The 19,787-nt window shown below is 37.4% G+C and overlaps 1 protein-coding gene across 13 annotated transcripts in view; it reads right to left on the minus strand.

Moving 5' to 3' along the window:
* Positions 1-19,787, minus strand: part of CDH18 (cadherin 18) — a 501,066-nt gene that overhangs the window by 173,180 nt on the left and 308,099 nt on the right. For 12 of the 13 annotated variants that reach the window (XR_010432152.1, XM_064662041.1, XM_064661985.1 and 9 more), the window contains one exon: positions 11,474-11,550. The exons of the other annotated variant lie outside the window; for it this stretch is intronic. The gene's annotated coding sequence lies outside the window, so the exon portion shown is untranslated. The remainder of the gene's footprint in view (positions 1-11,473; positions 11,551-19,787) is intronic. 13 annotated transcript variants of the gene reach the window in all.

Genomic DNA, 19,787 nt, shown 5'->3' on the forward strand with positions numbered 1-19,787 from the left:
TCAGTTGGCATACAAAACTATTTTGTTTACAATAAGCAGGAACACAGAAACTACAGGATAAGAAAAATGATCTGCTATAATCGACGACCTAAGAAACATCTTTGCAACTATACCCATATGATTTGCACAGAGAGTGACTGTCAAAAGCACAACACAGTAACAACACAATTATTCAGATAAAATCCAGCCACCGTTTCTGTAACTATAATTGCACACAGTCATGCTAGCCATTACCTGCTGTGAAAGGAACAACTGTGAAACACAGAGAGATGATTAATTATTTTGACTCATGTCTTTCTCTTTTCCTCAACCAGGGACCGATTCATCTACATTTATATCTAAGGTCCATGTGGTCAAGGATAATAAAGATATTCAAGACAGTGCAAGGGTCCTTTTATATTCCCAAAGCAGCAGAGGCTTTTCTTCTATGCTCTTTCTCTTCCTAAGGAACTTGCTAGAAGAATAAAGATTTCAGTTCTTGAGTCATTCCTGCCATATATTAAGGTCAGGTCACCCAATCAGGGATAAAAGCAAATACATGAGACTCTGATGAACAATTACCCAGTTTAAATAGAAAGAACTTGCAACAGCCCACTTGTGTATAGTCCACAGGTACTGTTTGTTCTAACAAATTATTTCTCAAAAATGAATAGCAAGAGCTCCCCTGAGCAGTATGGTAGCATTCCAAATAACTGGTAAAAAATAAAAAAGGGTCTAATGCAGATATTGGAGGCTTCCGAAATAGGTAAAGACATTTGTCTCCCATGTTTGCCACTAAGTACAGTATTTCACTGTACTAGAAATTCCTTAAAATCATGTACACTATTAATTACATTACTGTTACAGAAATTTTAACAACACGTAATATATAGTATTTATATATTTCTTGAGTTTGTAGACTGGACACAACTGTTAAGCTGCAGAGAAATTTGTGGAAAAGAGGACGCAAGCACTGGCCTGGGGTTAGGCTAACTGATGAGGTCATCAGGAAACACCAGATATGACAAAACTTGCTGGATACAACAGACAGCAATGTAGAAGTTAGAGACAGAGCCATGCAGAATGGTTCAATTTCACAGAGACCTATGGGAGAAGAAACTGAACTCTACTTATCATTGCAGAAGCATATGGGAGCTCTTTTGGAGAGTTAAGTCCTGCAAGGTCCATGCTGCTTAGATAACTATCTCCGTATTACTTTTTAAAGTTGAGACTACCAAGATAATGCTACCAGAAATACTGAGCTTGGGTGTATTTGAAGAAAAACTAAGACAAATAAGGAAAACATAATTATGAGCAGTGATTGTTTGGGAGGGGACAAGAAGAGTATAAAATGGAAAAATCTGAAAGAAGAAATATGAAAGACGGAAAATCATATGATCAATGTTATTTGGAGATCTGTATAGAGCACCCCAGTGCCTAAACACTGCCATTTTGAGCAGGACAATAACCACAGATTTTGAACTGTGTGTTTGATTTGTTTCTGCAGTCAGAGGGCATGCCTTCCCTGGAGTTGCTGAGGGAGGCCTAGCATCTATTCTTCCTCGAATGGTGGAGAAACCCCTGGAGGGTACCACCTAAAAACTTTCCCATCTCATGTCTCCTATAACACACACCAGGGGCTCTCACTGCATTTTTGATGTCCATGAATTCTCTCCCAGTTTCTGTGGGCCCAGATTAACCTACAAAGATCTTTAATGAGGCCTATAATTAATTGGTATCAGTTCAGTTTATACCTACCCATTGTTTCACAGATGCACAAATAGAATCAAATTCTGCACCTGCTGGATCAGGTCATTCCTTGGATCTATACCCTTCAGTTCAAACAAAAAGAAAAATCATGGAAGTCTCAAAAACCCCAATAAAAGAAAATCATCTTTAGAAGTAAAACTATCACACAGGAATCCAACACTGAAGAAAATTAATAATTTGAAATGACACAAAGGTGAATAAAACCTCTATTCAATGGTCACTTGCAGGATTTCTCTTATGTAGCTGTAAAAATAAATATCATAAAAGAAAAAGAGACATTCATATATACTGAGTCTAAATTTTAGGTCTGCATTTAAAAACATGTCTTTTCACATCACACTTTAACTCTGATCTCCTTACATCTTTGATTTCTCCTGCAACACTACTTCGGCCACACATACTATAATCACTGTCAACCACACAGCCTTTCTGCTCTGATGTTGTTTTCTTACCATTTCCCTGAAAATGGAAAGCAATGACTTTAAAAAAAAAAAGGCAACTAATTTAGTTCTTTGCCACTAAAATTTCTGTGGGTATAAAGTTAACTTTTTTCTAATTAAACACTAGAATTTATAGCTACAAGAAGATCAAAGAAATATTTTTTTCCATTTAAAAATACTCTGATTTTTGAAGGCTGTGTAAACACACACATACAAAAACACCCTGCACAAAGATATGTATATGTGTGTGTATTTACTTATGTGAACAAAATTTCTACAAGCTCCTATCTCTCAGTAGTTATCCTGGTCTGTTGACATTTCTAACTAAATGTTCCCCAATTACTTGATTTTTGCTCACTTTCCCATTTCCATTGTTCTAAATTATGGAAACAAAACAAAAAGAAGTAAAACAAAACCCCACAACCAAAAAAACCCCAAGTCATTAAAATCTCTTTACAATTAATAAATTCCAGTTCAACAACTGAACTAAAACTTCTTAAATCTTAATAATCTGAATAGAAGGAAGAACTTCTTAACTGTTCTGGTGCCTGTGCACTGAAACAGATTGCCCAGAGAAGTTATGGACTCTCCCTCACTGGAGATATTCAAGAACCATCTGGACGCAATCCTGTGCAATGTGCTCTGGGATGACCCTGTTTGAGCAGGGAGGTTGGACCATATGACCTGCTGTGGTTCCTTCTAACCTGACCTATTCTGTCATTCAGTAATCTTGCATTTTTTCTAACAGAAAGTAAAAATACTCTTATATGCCTACTTTCACTGTATATGCATATGGATATTTTTTTCATTCTTTAGGGGAGGGAAATGGCTACAAGGGATGAGTGGAATGTTTTTTTTTCTTTTAAGAAACTTTGCATTACCTAGCATTTTATTTGTAAAATAGGTAAAAATACCTACAAAAATAACACTGTAATTGGTAAATAACTATGTCCAGTTACCAGTGGAAGTCAATACTGACATGAGGAAGATGGTGGCATGTTCAGATTATCTGATGGTTGTTCAGATTATCTGATACTTTGTTTTTTCCAACATCCATGCATGTTATCACCACTTTCATTCTCAGGAATGCAAAAGCACAACAAAACAAAACACCAAAACAAAAGAAAATTTCCAAGTCTTTCAGTTCTGATGCATATGTATCTTTGAACACATAATATTTCGTTCCATTCGTTCATAAATGTCAGTATATTAAAATAATTTTTAAGAAATTAATTGTGTGATAATACTAAACCACACAAAGTCATGTTCATTCTCACCCAGTTTTTTCAGAACAGAAAGACATATTTCTATGCTTTTATTTCAGATTGTTCTTTACTGTTTTTCCTAAGCTTCTTTTCTTAGGCAGAGAGCCTGTCCTTCATTCCAGTCAAGGTAGTCTTTTATAACTTTCATGTTATTCCTCCATATTTTTTGTCTAGATGTAAATCACCCACTGTTCTTTCTTGTATAGTTCTTCATTATTCTAGAAATGTGAGCGCACAGGATTTTTAATTCAAACTAAAGGTCAACCTTACTAATGGTCTTAAGATTAATTTAATTTGTACAGCAGACAATTTTCAGGTACTAGTTTGTTTTAAGATTTAAATAGCAAACTGTGTTAGATACATTAATCCCACTGAATAGCCACAGGTTTTGTATATGCAATTTCATTGCATTCTTGTGAAAATTCAGCTTTCATTCTCATCCTAGCAACTTCCCAGGAACAGATAAACAGGTAGATAAACTGAGATTTATCCACCCAAGGCACAACATCAGCAAATCCTCAGAAACAGAAGGGGAAGGAGAATCAAGGTTAATCAGTAGGATCACGTCTTAAGTTCTGATTGTGCAAACAAAAAAAGACTTACTTAACTTTAGGCCTATTAATTAAAAGCTCATTCACATTAATTGGATTGTCTGACTAAAACTAAGCTTACAACTGAACTTTTTAAAGATCACGTCACTGGTGCTTTAATGGTGCTGGAAGAACAGCTTCTGTAGACAAATAATATTATACATTTAAATGCACCGGTAAAACTTGAGAATGCAGCATTCCAGTTTCAAAATATGTTTGTCTTCCATTATCACATCAATAATAGCCTAATGACAAGTGATGTAAGATCATTTTTATATTGCTAATAAATAAGAGGCATGCTATGTGATACTAGACTTTCTACTGTGGTTTGAAGATCTTAAAGAAATCATTCACAGCATACTTAAGAGAAAAAAAAAATCAGATTCTTTGCACCCAGAGGGAGACTCAAGCTGTAACTTATATGTTTTCTGGAGCTTAGATTTGTTTCTCCAAGTGAGCAGGATGAGAATTTTGCACTCATTGAGCATCATTAGAACACTAGAGTCAGAACTGAAGGGCCAACAAAATTGCACTTTCACTTTTAAGAGGGGAAGCATTTCAGAGCAGAGATCACTTTCTGAGCAAGAACTAATATATCAATCTTATTCTGAGCTTTATTTGGCCATGCTTACAACTACACTGTTCCCAGAGTACTCTACTCAAGCAAGTAATGAAAAATGGTGGACTAAGGTACCTAAATGAATATGAGAATAATCTTCTGACAAGTTGTAATAAGTTATATCCTGTGTATGTGTAGTGGGTTGACCCTGGCCGCATGCCAGGTACCCACTAAAGCTGCTCTCTCATTCACCTCTGCAACTGGACAGAGGAGAGGAAAAAATCTAGTGAAGGAATCATGAGTTGAGACAAGAGCTGGGAAAGGTCACTTACTGATCACCATCACGGACAAAACAGATTCAAAGTGGGGATATTAATTAAATTTATTACTAACAGGATCAGAGGAAAAGAACGAGAAGTAAAATAATCTTAAAAATACCTTCCCCTCACCCTCCTTCTATCCAAACCTCCTCCTCCTTCCCAGCAGTGCAGGGAGACAGGGAATGGGGGTTATGGTCAGTTATTGTTTCTGCCTCTGCTCACGGAGAGGAGTCCTTCCCCTGCTTCCCATAGGGTCTCTCCCACAGGACACAGTCCTTCACGGACCTCTCTGGTGTAAGTCCCTCCCTCGGGCAGCAGTTCTTCACAAACTGCTGTCCTGTGGGTCACTTCTCTGAGGGGTGTAGTCCTTCATGAATGAGCTGCTTCAGCATGGGTCTCCCATGGGGGCCACAAGTGCTTCCAAGCAAGAAAACCTGCTCTGGTGTGGGTCCCGCTCTCCACGGGCTGCAGGTTTCCAGCAGGACCCTGCTCCGTTGTGGGCTTTCCACGGGGTCATAGCTTCCTTCAGATATCCACTTGCTCCAGCATGGGCTCCTCCATGGGCTGCAGGTGGGTCTCTGCATCTCAATGGTCCTCCATGGGCTGCAGGGGCACAGCTGCTCCACCATGGTCTGCACCACGGGCTGCAGGGGCCTCAGCTCCAGCGCGTGGAGAACCTCCTCCCCCTCCTTTTGCGCTGACCTTGGTGCCTACATTGTTGTTCCCATGTTCTCACTCCAATCTTCCTTGGCTGGAATTTTTTCGCAATAACTTTCTATTCTTAAATATGCTATCACAGAGGCGTTACTATTACTCCTGATTGGCTTGGTCTTGGTCAGCAGCAGGAAGCCCATCCTGGAGCTGGCTGGCATTGGCTCCACTGGACAGAGGAAGCTTCTAGCAGCTTCTAACAGAAGCCACCCCTGTAGCATCCCCCCGCTACCAAAACCTAGCCACAGAAACCCACTACAGTATGAAAGTAGTCATTCAACTGAGTTACTAGAGAAAACACAATGTAATGAGCAATAGATCAATGCAAAAGAAATTGAAAAGTGCTACAGCCTCCAGGTTTTTGGTTTTTTGTTTAATGAGGCCTGTGATATGTGTTATGGAAACAATCACGACAAATAATAACTAAAATTGTGTGTCTATAATGTCATCTGTAACCTGCTACTTTTGATTAAAGTTAATAAGTATCTCACTGTTAAGAAAACATAAATTTCCACATATTCTAGCATAGATCTACTGTTATTAGATATGGATTGGGTCATTTATGAGACTAGTAGCAAAACCTTATCACCTTTTGAGAATTAAAAGGATGCAGTTATCAAAACGAACTGCTACAAGATTCAGCAGAAAACAGAACAGCATTATCAAAAAAACTCAACCTACCCATAGTGATTAGAAAAGCTTAAAAAGCTAATAAAAGTTCATAATCCTGATCTGATGCAGATATAATAGCATTAAGGAAGCTTTAGGCCTCTTTCTTCTTGATAGAGAAATTGTTTGCACAGAAGGCTAAAGCAACTTAGCAAACTAAGGGGTTACTGTGACAGGCCTGTCATAAAGCTAATTTTTAATCCCCAGATAATGGCTGATGGAATAAGATATATATATATAGCAATGATGTTCTGTCCCAAACACCATCCTATACTGAAGAAACATCAGAAGAATGTTTTGTTCTTTTGTTTTATGAGGCGATGACTGTCTTAAAGGAGCAGAACAAAGCTGTGGGGCTTTTTCATGATTATGAAGTCACCTCCCACACATCGTAATCATCATGCAGCTTGCTGTAATTTTAAAACTTGAATATTAGTTTTCTTTCTAAAACTCTAAATTGTGAGGTGCTGACATTATTGCATTTATACACATCTTTAAACTGAACAGAGTCTGTAAAAGATATCTATGTCAGATTTAAGCAACACGGACTGGCGTCAACACTTGGGCATGCCCCTTGCATACAGGTGAAGGCCTCTTATGTAATTATTACCATAATGCAGATTTATTGTGCAGGAAAAGGCAAAGAGACACATGAAAAGATGCATACATACAGAGAAGAAAATATCCAGTAAAGAATTTCACAATCATTGCTTAATCCAAAGATAATGAAAATAAAAAATATTATTGAAGAATTGACACAATTCTGAATCAACACTGATGACATAATAGAGTAATAATATTTTAGAGTATTTCTCCTAAATAAAAGTAAAAAAAAATTGCATTAATCTGTTCTACTATTCCAAAGAGTTAAATAGTCTCTTTTGCAATCTAGAAAACTTTTTAGTATAAGGCATGACATTTATAAAATTGTAAGTTCTGAGTTTTATAGATTACATTAGCTTTTGTGACAATTTACCTAATATGATCTACAACATTTTATGAAACCAGATATTCCTCACCTCAGTTAATTCTATCATTAGAGAGGAAATAATAAAAAAGAGTTCAATATTAGATTGCACTGTTAATATTACTCTTGGAAAACACTGGGGAAAGGATTGAAAGGAGAATTATTCATTACACTGCAGTCTTACCTTTTACGAATGTTTTCATAATTAATTGTGTTGATTAGTTTGGACTCCAAACTTTTAACTAATAAAAAATGTGTTATGGGGCTATTTTTTAGATTTTATATTTCAAAATAGTAATTTATATTTTATTCAGAAACATACAAGAAACAGTTGAATTACATAAGGTATACATAACACGAAAGAAAAAAGGAGAAAAAAAAGAAGAAAAATGTGATCAGGAACCCAAAATGCTTCTAATATAACTACTTGATTCTCACATTTCCAGTTATTCTGTCTGTAAATGAGGAATACATATGAGAACAATTACTTTTTGTGAACAGCATCTCTCCAGCTCTAACAGCAAAGGACTGAGCTTGGGCTGCACTACATGATCAGGTATCTGTGTTAAAATGCCAATGGCTACCTGCATTTCGTTCGGACACTACATGTACACTGATACATGCGTAAGCTAGCTTAGAACTCATTTATCTACAGTATACTAGGGATACTGCCAATCAGTGACATCTCCCTCTGTAAAAAGAGGTCAAGAAAAGACCAAGGCATTATCAAGAGGCAGAGATCAACTTTGTTTATTTCAGGATATAGTCAAACAAATGTCTGAGAAATATGGCCTGCTACAAGGATACAGGAGTTTTAATGAATAAACAAGGACATTTGCTATGTAGTTTTCCCACTTAAAATGTGATTATTAAAGGATAAATATATACTATATAAACACTGTAAGATGGACTTAACATACCTTGAACAGTAAATCATTCAAATATGCAATTTTCATAGACTACTAAAAGAAAAAATTAACTTTTTTTAGCTAATAGATAAAAGCAGATGCACAGCACTGGTATGTCTCAGTAATATTAGGTCCATAATGCTACTTAGCCATACTTTCTTCTAGCAAATACCCTATTAATTTTTGCCATGCCCTTTAGGTCTTTTGCCTTACAAACATGAAATAAAACTAATCCACTACTGCCATTAAGTAAATTTTGCCAGAAAAAAATTATATAGCTAAACATAAAAATCTTGTAGATTGTTGTCGGGGTTTTTTCCCCCTCTTTCATCCTTTACCCTTTATTATTTTTATTACATGGACTGTAACTAATCAAAATCATATTGTTTTTATGCAATTAGATTATATATATACACTTTCTTATTCTAAACACAAGCATTCTAAATACAGGGGAAAATATCTGCATTTCTAAAATCGTCTTTCTACTGGATGTCTATCTTCCATTGATAGCAAAGTTTAAAAAAAAAAATCACTTCTTCAGAACGAAAAATTTAGAATAAAGAAGTCATACACAGGTGGAGCCCCATCTCGTCTACCTACAGCTGCTTTTAGCAATAATATTATGAAAGTAATGCGCCAGAGACCACACTTTTTTCTAATTCATTTTTTACTGTATTTTCACCAGGGAGCAATGAAAATGGGACTCCAGGCAAGCTGACTACACACACTAGTACTAAGACACAGCTCACAAGACATCAATCCTCTGATATGTACCAAAATAAATGACTGAAAGAAAACTATTTATGAGAAAGTTGTACTTCTACCTATTTTGACACTTAACCATAAATCCAATATGTCAAAAACTTACATGACAGAATAACGTCAACCACCAGAATAACATCAACACACAAAAACAACAGGTCTTCTTCATTTATCAGTATTTCTTAAATAAACTCAGTGACAGCTATGTACTACTGGTGTCAATATACTCCCACTCTGCACAATTACAGATCATCAGAACAACTGTTCATCACTGACTGAACACTCTCAGTAATCATAAACCTTCTCATATGCATGGACAAGGCCCTGAATAGCTAATGTCAAAGTAATCAGTCTTTATCCCTGACACAAACTCACATGTTTTGGTTGTGCTGAAAAACAGTCTTTCAGGAAATACAGGAGAAAACATCCTACAGACTCATAACACAGGTATTTTCCCGATCTCTTCAATTAAAATCTTTAATAAGAAATTGATTAGTGCCAAATGTAGAAAAATTGTCCTTAGAAATGTGTAGGTAGCAGCCCTTCTAACCTTACTAGACTAGGCAGGATTTATACCGATAACCTAAGATCAGAAGCTCTATTTCTGAAAAGAAGTCATCAACTATCTTATTGCCTCCAAAATTCAGGTAAAGGATTTATATGTCTTGTAATCTTCATAATTATTGATGATATTTTACTCAAAGCTTTTAGTTTTACTTCTATGATACTTGCAATTCAATCACTGCTGTCTACCACACAGCCTTGACATTGATTACTAATACAGTATTGCAGCTACATCGCCATGGCAACTTGTGTTCAGATAACTTCTCAAGTCGTATTTCTATCAACCACAGGAGATGTCCTATAAATCACAGTCAATCCTAAAATATGTAATATTTATTAAAAAAAACCAAACCATCTAATCTTCCATTACAATCCCACAACCCTTCTAGTTTGCGTAATTTATCAATTTTCTCACTTTTTCAGTTCCTTTCTTCCTTTCTAGCAAACCAGTATTCATTACTAAGGAGTTGAAGTTAGTTTCTATCCAAAACCTAAGGAGATGGCAGAAAGAGGTGTACAGTCCCTCAGAGACAGAAGTTTGAATTTTGTAGATAGAAGAAGATTTTGGCTAGACAAGACAGACTATTTTCTCCAACACTAAAACTTTTGAAATTTGTGGTCCACTTCCTCTGATTTTCTTCTCATTTCCTGCCATCTCACTTCTATCTAGCTCAATTAATGGACAGAAGGTCCTTCAGATTTTTGGCTGAGTCAGTCTTTCTCTGGCTATTGTGCTGCAACTGGCTTCCCAAGGAAATGAAGGAGCATCAGATGTGCTACCACAAAGGACAGAGGGAACACAGCTGAGAGTTGTACATCCAGTAGCAATGAACAAGCAGATTGATTTGACCGGGTCCAATCTGAATGCCAGGTACATCTGCACAAATAAAATATGACACCGTTCTTTTGCTTCCCAACCCTGCTGTTTGCTGCTCTAAAAGGATCAATATTCTGTGTATTCCAAAGTATGCAGAGAGCAGTTTGTCCCAGTGTCAGGGAGATCTAATGGTGCTCTCCTACCCCACACTTGTGTATGAACAAAAGACACTACAGTATATTAAAGCCATGTTCATAATTCCTAAGCTAACAAAAGTACAACCTAGTATTATGAACTTCACCCTCAGCTCCTTTAGTATTTTCAATTGTAAGAAAAGCAAAAATTTCATTTTAAACTAATTTGTTGAAGCAGCAAAGTTTTTAAAGTGTTGTATATTAAGTGCAGAGTTTAAATATTTTTCTTGTATGACTGTCCTCAAACAACAGCTTAAATGCTTAATACACTTGCGAATGTGTCTAAACACTTCCAAGTCCAAGTTTAATACTTTATTATTCCAGCTTAGCTTCTCATATCCAAATATCCTGTAAGATTCATTATTATATAGTGCTTTCTGCTACACAGATATTTTCTGCTGGGGAGAAACTGAAAGCAGTTAACACCTGCGTTTTGAAAATGAAATTTTAGTTTGACGTGAATCAAAAAAGCATTAGAATTAACAGACAAGCATGCTGCAAACAAAGCTGACAGTCATCTTCAGTATAAAACAGAGTGGTGTTTTTAATAGCATGCAAATACAGCTGACATACATGTCTTTATTCAATTAGTTCCTAGTTTTCAAGGGCAGAGTTGTGTGCACACATCCAAACTGCATTTTCTAATTTTAGAGACTTTCTATATTGAATATTTAAAGCTACTCAGTATCTGAATCAATTTAACAGAATTTCACTTAAGGTACTTTTCAATTTTGGCTTTCAATAATTTACATTGTATACCTCAACACTGTTCATGACCTGATCCATAATTACTTCCAAGCAGATCTCTTGGCTTTCTTTTTGAAGTATTTCAGAACAGTTATACTTCCGTGTGTGCACATTTTTGTATGCCTCTTGGTATTATAAAAGTTTCATACCAATCCATCTGTGTATCCTACTTACTTCTGTGGCTAAAATAGCAGGTAAAACAGGCACTTACTCTTCAGTGGTTATAGGGCACTTCTCCACTCCTCCTTTTCCAAATGACTTGACAAATCAAATCAACTGCCTTTTTAGCTGATGGGAAACAAAACCAAAAAAACCACACATGTCAGAATTCAAGGAAATGAGGGAGAGGGTATTTTACTAAAAAAATCTCTTTCAGAGAGAAGTGTAACAGTGGTATTAACACAAACTTTTTCTCATAACACCTAGCAAGGATCTCTGAACATGAAATTCCTTCACAAGATTACTGTGGCATGCATAGAATTAACACATTTAGACAATAAGAAAGAAAAAAACCCCAGAAACAATAATATTAAAATTATATAAATAAATATAAAAATATCTCAAGTCTCTGTCTTTTTACCAAACTGTGAACCATCAATATTTCAACAATGAATTAATTTTTTCTAATGCCTTCTCCATTGGTCTACTGTATTAAAGGATTAGCCACGGTTTGTGTCTACCACCATACTAGTATCAATTTTATTTAATTTGTAAATACAAATGTTTTCCCCTTTATACAGAAATAAGCTACTTTGAAGAAGCTTTTATTTATCTATTTTTTAATACAAAAGCTGCAAATATCCATTGGAGAAAATGTAATTGAAAAGAAGGCAACTGTAAGAAACATATTTTCCAAAGTAGAGGATAGCCACTGATTATCTAACATTCCCCAAAGGTACCAGTAAGCAATGCAGTGCTAGCACTGGCTATTCAACTGAGTTATTAATAATGGTAATTCTATCACAAACGAAATGTTCTGGAATTATTCCTATAAAACTAGTGTGATGAAGCACCTACAATTTACAGTAAGCCTCATTCATAAGACAGCAGATAACAGAACATTAAATAGTCTTTTCAAGCCTAATGAATATTAGAGATGTCACCACGTTGAACACACCTCTGTTTCACAAAGTATGTAAAACCCATAGTGACTAAAACATGAAATAGGAACAGTTTGCTTTCTAAAAGTCAACAGCATTCTCATACCTCTTGTCAACACCACTCACAGATTTTAAATGACCACCACAAGTTACAAAATGTTTTTCTATTCATAGCAGCTGCTGGTGATGCTGAGAGATTACATGAAGAGCCCTATTGCGCTACACACGCCCACTCCTTACACACTGCTAGGAGACAGCCCCTGTATTGCATAGGTGAAAATGTACTAAAAATATATTTCTGGAGAGAAGCATTCCCTGAATGAAAAGTGGCCATTATCTCCATGTTACAAACAGAAAAATGAGGCATGCCAAATATCATGGGGTAAAATCTACTTGAGAGCAGTGCTCAGATAAAATAAGGTCTGAACAACATCTGTCCACTCTACTTGCTCAGCTACGCACAGGAGAGAAGCGTAGATGAGCTGCTACTAACTTCCCATCCTTGCAAGGCCTTCTGGGCAGGAGACCAGAAGCAGTGTGCTGGCTAACAATTGCTTATTGGGTTTAGATGTGGAGAAAGTCAAAGAGACTGACTGAGGGATCAGTGAGGCCTGTGCTGACGAACTAGGTGTAAAACCATGAACAACAGGGCTGCAACCTTGCAGGAGGAGCCCAGAGTTGAATCACTGCAGGGGAACGGAGTTCTGCCCTATGGGCCTGGGGCATCACCACTGCTGGCAGTGGATGGCCTCTCCCCTGAGCCTGTGGTGCTGATCATGTCCATGAGCAGGGCCACTGCAGCTACGGCACATGTGAATATACACACTATACCAAAAATGCAAGTGTATCGTGCTCCTCCTCGGCACACCCTGCCCAGCTGTCCTTTTGTGAGACATTAAATTACTGACTCGGACTAACTAAAGTGTGTGTGGGGGGGAAAGGGACAGGTCAAATTTCACAGAGGTGAGGTGATGCCCTGTCTCAAACTGCAGCCCCTGCGAGCCTCCTTGGGCAGCCCTGGAGCAGCTGTCCGTGAACAGCATCCCGGGAGCACTGCCCACACCACAGCTCAGAGCCCCTGACCCAGCCCCAGACCGGCTGGCACACTGGAAGTCCTGCCTGGGGAGGGGGTGTGTGGACACAGGGGGGCCAAAGCAAATAAAAGCAGCAAGATGTGCTCTCCGTCTTCATTTCAACCCTACCATTTGGTCATGTGGAAGCTGGACTTGCACAGGACTCTCCAGTGGTAGCTATAATTTTTCTCTTTTTCTCTTTCTTTACTTCTTCTCTTAATCTCCTTTCTTATTATTTTGAGTAACTTGAGAATGAATGGGTTGGATTTTGCTAAATGGTGCTAAATTGCTAAAGCAACATGTTGCTTTGTGGAATACTTTATTTTGGTTGAATGTTACCCTTTAAATTTGAGTCAAGTTCCTTATTTTTTAAAGTTTACCAGTAAAGTACTTCCTGAGAAAACATGTGCAGCATCTTCTCCTTTGTGCTCTCTCTTAAGGTGTTAAAAGAACCGAAGGCTCTTCTAGTATGTCCAGAGTGCAAATATTGTTGGAGCCTTGTATATTTTTAAAGTAAACCCCTCTCATGAGCTTGTAGCTTAAGAACTTGGGGTCTTACACCTCTGGCAATACTCAGCCAATGCAGAAATGAAAACCTGTATCAATGGGTAGAGTGGTCCTCTCCTTGCAGTTGCCTCACCCCCAAATTCCCTGTGACTCCAACCAACCTGCAGAAGCACCACAAGACAGCTGTAGCAGAACAAAAAACAGGTTTTTCTAATACCCAATGCATTCCAAGCACCTTACCATCAACTTACTTCTTACAGCTTTTTCCTTTTTTATTCCCTAGAAAAAAAAAATCCACCTAGTATTATTTTTTAACTTACCATTGCTACAATTAAAGTTTTATCAAGAAAATTTATTTTTTATTTATTTTTGTTACAAAGGGATATTTTGTTCAAATTTCTGTTATTAACATTTTCATTCTTGCACTGCAGGAAACATCAAGTTAGAGATGAGAGATCCTGTCAAAAAAAAAAGCTCATTTTCTGATGATAGAGTACTTAATCGAGTGCTTAAATAATCTCCCTTCCTCACCTATTTCAAATTAATATCATCTTACTCATCTCCCGAATGACACCTGCCAGTACAGGTGTTTTACTTGGCATTTCTGTGTGTGCTCAAGTCCTGCAGAATGAAAACAGAGTTGGAGTCAGGAGACAATGCTGGAAGGGCACAAACGAGAACATCAGTGTGGTTGTTGCATGCTCTGGTTCCCAAAGCTACTCCATGAAAAATATTATTCCTACAAAATTGCAGAAGAGACCTGGGAAGAAATGTCAAGGAATAGAAAGGGCAAAGCAATTTCCTGTCCTCTTTTTGAGAACTCCTGGAGAGATAAAGGTAAAGGAAATTGCAAACCACCAATAGAAAAGCAGAAGAAGCAAAGTAAGGACATGGGGCTTCCACCCAGTTTTGCCATTAGAACACAGGGAAAAGCAAAAGTGAGAGCTCTTATGAGACTCCTTTCTTTCATAGTACATAAATGGTGATTATAAGAAAGATGGGAACAAACTTTTTAGTAGGGCCTGTTGAAATAGGACAAGGGGTCAGGGTTTCAAACTGAAGGAGTGTAGATTCCAACTGGATATAAGGAAGAAGTTTTTTACAATGAAATGGTGAAACACTGGAAAAGGTTGCTCAGAGGGGTTGTGGATGCCCCATCCCTGGAAACATTCAGGGTCAGGTTGGATGGGGCTTGAGGAATCATATAGCTGAAGATGTCCTAGTTCACTGCATAGAAGTTGCACTAGATGAGTTTTAAAGGTCCCTTCCAACCCAACCCATTCTATGAGTTGATGATTCTATGATCACTGCGGAAGCAACTGTTTACCCTTAAGGAAACAATTAGCTAAGGAACTGGTTCAGGAAATGAAAAAATAATGATTTATCAAGGAGATCAGTAGTGTCTGAAGCAGGAAGACATTAGATCAGCTCAATGGATTTAGAAGGCCAAGATAAATTGGCTGAATGCTAAACTGTAAAAGAACAGTCTGCAAAGGCTCTCTTCAGAGTTTTTATATTTTTTGCTTCCTTTTTATCACCAAATGATGAAAACAGAGTGAGCTAAACCAATAGTACCAAGCTCTTAACACTCAATCTCCAGTGGATGAACCTCAGCCATCTCCATGTCTGTTACCTTCTATATTCCAAAGAGTGTTGTGTATCTTTTGCAATAAAAGGGCCTGAATGAATATTGATAAACAATTTTTACACTGCATAATCTGCTCTTCTTTCAGCTGTTCAGTATAAAATACCATAAGGTTTTGATGCCTTAAGCCCCTAATGGTTTTTTATTTTTCTAATATTTGTAAGACTTATAAGTTTTATAAGTAGTGGAAGTAGATTTTAAAAGCAGCAACCCCCCCCCCCCCCCTTCTTTGTCCCTTGTCCCTTTCCCTTTCTCCAGCACCCTTGTTTATACATTCCTTAACCCTCTTACCCCATTCTATGCTCCCTATATCAATCCTACTCCTGAATACAGCAGAGATGTTTAGTCTTTTGTCAAGGCAAGGCCTAAATTGTTGGCAGAACAGCATATCAGGGCCTAAACCACAGAATACGGTCAAGAATTAGGTAACTATGTACCCTTTGTGCTCTGATGAAGACGAAGATGGGATGCATAGGGGGTCCCGAAATACACCCCAGACCCATTTTAAGGGGGTGGACCCGGGGTGGACCAGAGTAAAGGCCACAGGGTGGACACATCTGGGATTGGATGGATGGTATTATAAAATGTAACCTCTCAGGCACGGCCTGCGTGCGTCTTGTAACATCTTAGCCTTGGCAAAATAAACCCTTTCTTATCTCACCCCTAATTAACTGCTCTGGAGATTTTTTCAGCATCAAAATTCCACAGCAATTCTTTTTTTTAAAAAGTGATCTGGAATTGTAAAAATAGTAATAATTAAAAAGAAATAATGTATTTATGTTCTTGAGCTCTAGCAAAACAAAACACAACACATTCCATCACTTCCTGCAACTACACTTATTTAAATTAAATGCAGAAACATTCATCAGCAAGAGATACGAGTTTATAACTTTGGTTATAAACCTTAGGGTAATTCCTGAAGATTTTTTGTCTTGAGGTCTGTGATTCATCTATTCTTTCTAAAATGGAAATATGCTCCACAATTTCTACTAGACACTGTTGTAACATCAAATGTAGTGTGTCTATTTATCAGAACAACCCATTAACTTCACTTTTTTCTATCACTTCTCTAGCTTGCCTTGATCATCCTGCACTTTTTCTTTGTTGTGCAAGAGTTTACTGATACCATAATTAAAACTAGAAATTTAACTCCAGAAAGGGCTTAGTTTTACCAGTGTAAACTTTATTTTTGGGCAGAAATAAAAAGCTTATTACTTTATTTGAAACCGTGCACGTACAGTATCTCAGAAGCTGCTCAATGCTCTGTATTCCTACAGATGTCCTTCATAATGTTACAATTTTTGTAGTTCCTAATGAAGAAATAGTTAGTCTGTTTCATATCACTATTAATATTTTCCCAATTGTTCTGTAGAAAATTACAGTGTGCCATTACAAATCCAGTTAGAATACACATAATTATAGTCCTTGCTAACAGAATGACCCTAAATGATTCTTTGGATATCTAAAATATTTATAAAATATGGGCACAGGAAAAAAAGAATAAAGTTTAAGTAACAGAAGTATTTTCAGTGCTTGCTAAGGAAAGCAGTCCTCTCAGTGACCGACAGAGGAAACCTTTAGGAAACAACTTCTGGGAACCAAATTAAAGTGCTCAAATGCTGTTTCTGAAAAGGTTATTTAAATTATTTCTAAAGTCACCTCTGTCACTGTGCAATAGTTATTATTAATAGGGAGAAACAAACACTGTATGCAGTTATTCCTTTCACTTATGATTAAAGAAAAAAAACAGGTGGCCAAAATAATTCAGTACATCTTTTGACCAAGCGCTAAACAAAACAGGTCACAATCAAAGCCTTTACTTGAACTGTGAGAGGCTTCATTCCTTGCGTGGCTCCAGTATTTGCAGTGGGCTTACAGCAGAAACAGGCTAAAGCTTATTGTTTGGAACAGAACACACAGCACCAAATTTTGTGATCTGCTACGCACCTCTGAGCAGAGTAAGGAGTTATGTTTTAACTCATATTCCAACTGTGTCAACAAAAAAAGCTCCTGGCAGATTAATAAAAGAAGTAAAGTTCAACACTGCCTTCTGTATCTTGAAGCAAACACAAGATGCAAATAACAATTTAAAATAACAGGACAGATATTATCAATTAAGTTTGAAGTAAGCAAGGCCATTTTTTTTGCTTTTCTCTTAATCTTGCCTGAGATAGAGCAGAGTAAGATCACTAAGATAATTTGCCATTAGCAAAGCTTAAGGTTGGAAGCTTTCAGGTCTCTGTTAGGTGCATGCATTCCCCAGTGTGATGTTCTTTTTTCTATACTTAGTTGGAATCCCACTGAGCAAATGGATTGCACGTACAAGAGCAGAACGAAATCAGGCTTTTAGTGTGACAACTTTTCTCCCTACACTGGCTGGGGAAAAAGAAAGAAGATTTAAAGTATAAAAGAATAAATATAAATAATTTCAGGGAACCTATTTAGTGAGTGGATTTGTAACAGGTTTTAGAAAACCATATCTGAGGTCTACGTGTAATCAACATTAACTAAATAATTACACACAACATGATTGATTAAATTTCAAGAAGTAGGGGAAATAACTAAGCCACTTACAAGTTAAGTAAGTCACTTAACTCTCTTTTCAGCATTGTTTAGTCACCATGAAAATAGAGCAAACAAAATTAGCTACCATCTGACATCAGTATTTCTAAACTCTGAGCCAGGGGTAAAAAAAAATCCAGGGAAAATGCACTGTAACCTCCCATAACCTCAAGGTTGTGGTTGCATTCCACATACAGAAGCTCAGGAATCCTTAAACTCAGCAATACTTTGGTGCCTTCTGCTATGACACTGAGGCATGAACACATGCTGTAGGCAGACTCTCAGCTCCATGGGTATAATGCCTACAATGTCTGGAAAAGCTGGGATCTACAACACCCTAACAGTAATTCAGGCAAAAGTCTACAAAAGCTCTCTATCAAATGAATCAAGCCAAACATGTTTCTGATTAAGTGTTTTCACTTGAGATACTCAATGTCTTCTTCACCTCAGTCTTTATTTGAAAAGCTGGCCTTTGGGAATCACCGGCCCTTTGGGCCACTGGCAAATCCTGGAGTAAGGAAGACATCCTTGGTGGACGAGAATCAGATTAGGAAGTTTTAAACAACCTGGACATACATAAGCCCATGAAGCCTGGCAGAAAGCACCCATGAGTACTGAGGGAGCTGACTGATGTCATTGCATGCCAATTCGAAGAGGTTCCTGAAGACTGGAAGAAAGCAAATTTCACTCCTACCTTCAAGAGGGACAAGAAGAAAGATCCAAAAAACTACAGGTTGGTCAACCTCACCTCAATCACTGAGATGGTGATGGAGAATCTAACACTGGAGCCTAATGCTATACCCCAGTTGTCAATACTGGGGGCAGTACTATTTGCATTTTCATTAATGATCTTAAAATGAGACAGAGTCCACACTTCAGAAGGTTGCAGATGATATAAAACCAGGGATGGGTGGGGTGAGCAGCAGATGCGCCAGATGGTTGTGCTTCCACTCAGTGGGATGTCAAGAGGCAGGAGAAATGGGTAGAGAGCTAAAAAAAAAAAAACCACCAAGTCCTGCAACTGAGGAGGTAGATGTTCAGACAAATGGCAGATCATTCACAGAAAAATATTTAGGACCCAATTCACTGAAGCAGTGATGTATGCATTGCAACTGACTGCTAGATGGTCTCTTGTACAGTCAACTGTTGTCTTGCTTGAATTCAAAGACAGGCAAGTAATCTTGGTTTCTGTTTTTCTCTGAGTTTTTTGTCACATGTTGAAAGTCTTCAAGCAGCCAGAACCCCTCTGGCAATGAATGCTAATGAATATAATGTTTCATGTAATGTCATGAATTAGCTTTACCCTTCAAGAGACAGTGATGCTCAGTTTAGGGACTGAGAATATGTGTTCTCTTGATACAGAAATTGTAAGCTAAATGTGTAGCCTAACAGGGAAATCCAGAGAATTTTCCACAGGTAAAGTCTTCTATATTGCTCTTATGATGCAAACCTTTAGTGAAAAATAGTCTATATGGCTGAACTGAATGATTTCCCTGTGTCACAGATGTTAGAGCTTCAAGAGAATGTTGTACCAACAAAGGGGTAGATGAACAGTTCTGATATTAACAGTACAGTTAAACATTAATACACCCAAAGTGCTTCAATGTCTCCATTTAAGTTCTTCAGAAATAAACATTC

Source organism: Pseudopipra pipra, chromosome 1 (genome assembly GCF_036250125.1).
Source record: "Pseudopipra pipra isolate bDixPip1 chromosome 1, bDixPip1.hap1, whole genome shotgun sequence".
NCBI lineage: Eukaryota > Metazoa > Chordata > Aves > Passeriformes > Pipridae > Pseudopipra > Pseudopipra pipra.